The following is a 2,351-nucleotide window of genomic DNA, read 5'->3' on the forward strand; positions in this document are numbered from 1 at the left end:
ATTTTACTCCGCTTAGTAATATGCTTAAATTCAGCAGGTCGCCACGTCTGATCTGAGGTCTTTAGTCGAGTCTTGCAGCCGGGGCTTCCGGCACACGTGAGTTCCCATCCACACCGCTCTCTTCCTCCCGTCACCGGGAGCTCCAGAGGCAGCCCTGTGCCTCCACAGACAGCCTTGTGGCGCGCTCCGGGGGTGACGGAGAAGGGTAACCCCGTCGGGTGGGCACTGGGCGGGTGGGTCTGGCCTTGGGGGGACGTAAGGGAGAAGGGAGGAAGCCGCCGGGGCACGGAGCCTCGGGCCTTCCTCCGCAGCAAACCCTTGTGACGGGACCCCCGATGCGCCACGGAGGCGATCGACGGGTGGGCGACCCTCAGACAGGCGTAGCCCCGGGAGCAACCCAGGGCCGCAAGGTGCGTTCGAAGTGTCGATTATCAATGTGTCCTGCAACTCACACTAATTCTCGCAGCTAGCTGCGTTCTTCATCGACGCGTGAGCCGAGTGATCCACCGTTAAGAGTCGCGCTTCTGGTTCTGCGGACGCTCAGAGGCGCCCTTCGCTCGTGTCAGCCGCAAAGGTATACACGGGGGTTGTGCCGTCGGGAGGGGGGCTTTCCTCTCTCGGCCCTGTTGCCCCGGGCACTAGGCCTCCCCCATCCCTCCCTCCGGTGGGGAGGAGGACGACGGAGGGCTCCAGGCTTCTCGACCTACCGACCCTGGACCCGCAGCCCCAGGGAGGGGAGCGTACGGGACTCGAGGGGGAATTGTACCCGGGACGGCCTTTCGCATGGGAGTTTTTTCCTGGGTGGGTCACAGCAGGGCAGAACATCGTCGACACAAGGACGGGCGTCTTTCTGGACGATGGATCGAGAGGGGCTCACCAACACCCTCCCTTCATCGTCCGCCCGACACTAACCTCGTGTGCCCTCGCTGCCCCACCGGTACGGAGTGCGCCAGCGAAGAGGAAGGATCCCCACCGCCACCATCGCCCTCGTCGGCCTGCAGGGGACGGGTCGGTCGGTGCGGGGGGTTATCGGCTTCCAGCTCCACGCCTCATCGGATTCGCCACCGTTAATGATCCTTCCGCAGGTTCACCTACGGAAACTTTGTTACGACTTTTACTTCCTCTAGATAGTCAAGTTCGATCGTCTTCTCGGCTCTCCGCCAGGGTCTTGGAGGACCCCGGCGGGGCCGATCCAAGGACCTCACTAAACCATCCAAAGGGCAGGGACTTAATCAATGCGAGCTTATGACCCACACTTACTGGGAATTCCTCGCTCACGGGGAAGAATTGCAATCCCCGATTCCCCCATCACGAACAGGGTTCAGTGGGTTACCCGCACCTGTCGGCGAAGGGTAGAGACATGCTGGTCCGTTCAGTGTAGCGCGCGTGCAGCCCCGGACATCTAATGGCATCACAGACCTGTTATTGCTTGATCTCGCGTGGCTGAGCGCCACTTGTCCCTCTAAGAAGCTGGACGCGGTCCGCGGGGGGGTCGCGTAGCTAGTTAGCATGCTGGAGTCTCATTTGTTATCGGAATTAACCAGACAAATCGCTCCACCAACTAAGAACGGCCATGCACCACCACCCACAGAATCGAGAAAGAGCTTTCAATCTGTCAATCCTTTCCGTGTCCGGGCGAGGTTTCCCGTGTTGAGTCAAATTAAGCCGCAGGCTCCACTCCTGGTGGTGCCCTTCCGTCAATTCCTTTAAGTTTCAGCTTTGCAACCATACTCCCCCCGGAACCCAAAGACTTTGGTTTCCCGGACGCTGCTCGGCGGGTCATGGGAATAACACCGCCGGATCGCCAGTTGGCATCATTTATGGTCGGAACTACGACGGTATCTGATCGTCTTCGAACCTCCGACTTTCGTTCTTGATTAATGAAAACATTCTTGGCAAATGCTTTCGCTTTGGTTCGTCTTGCGCCGGTCCAAGAATTTCACCTCTAGCGGCGCAATACGGATGCCCCCGGCCGTCCCTCTTAATCATGGCCCCAGTTCCGACAACCAACAAAATAGAACCGGAGTCCTATTCCATTATTCCTAGCTGGAGTATTCAGGCGTGGCTGCCTGCTTTGAACACTCTAATTTTTTCAAAGTAAACGCTTCGGGCCCCCGGGACACTCAGTCAAGAGCATCGGGGAGGTGCCCCAAGGCAAAGGGGCTGGGACTGGCGGTAGCACGCCTATGAGCTTTTTAACTGCAGCAGCTTTAGTGTACGCTACTGGAGCTGGAACGCTTTGATAATTTTTTACAAAAAAAAAAAAAAAAGACATAACAAACATTCCAGAAAGAAAAACATACATTAACCAAAATACTAACATTAAGGACATACAAAAACCTGTGCAATAT

The 2,351-nt window shown here is 57.0% G+C and overlaps 1 non-coding gene across 1 annotated transcript; it reads right to left on the minus strand.

Moving 5' to 3' along the window:
• Positions 1-364: 364 nt before the first annotated feature.
• On the minus strand, positions 365-518 carry LOC141059505 (5.8S ribosomal RNA). The gene has a single exon (XR_012222559.1). It is a non-coding gene; the product is annotated as a 5.8S ribosomal RNA (ribosomal RNA).
• Positions 519-2,351: the final 1,833 nt, after the last annotated feature.

The sequence above is a fragment of the Dendrobates tinctorius genome, unplaced genomic scaffold (assembly GCF_039654945.1).
Source record: "Dendrobates tinctorius isolate UK_male_01 unplaced genomic scaffold, ASM3965494v1 ptg000227l, whole genome shotgun sequence".
NCBI lineage: Eukaryota > Metazoa > Chordata > Amphibia > Anura > Dendrobatidae > Dendrobates > Dendrobates tinctorius.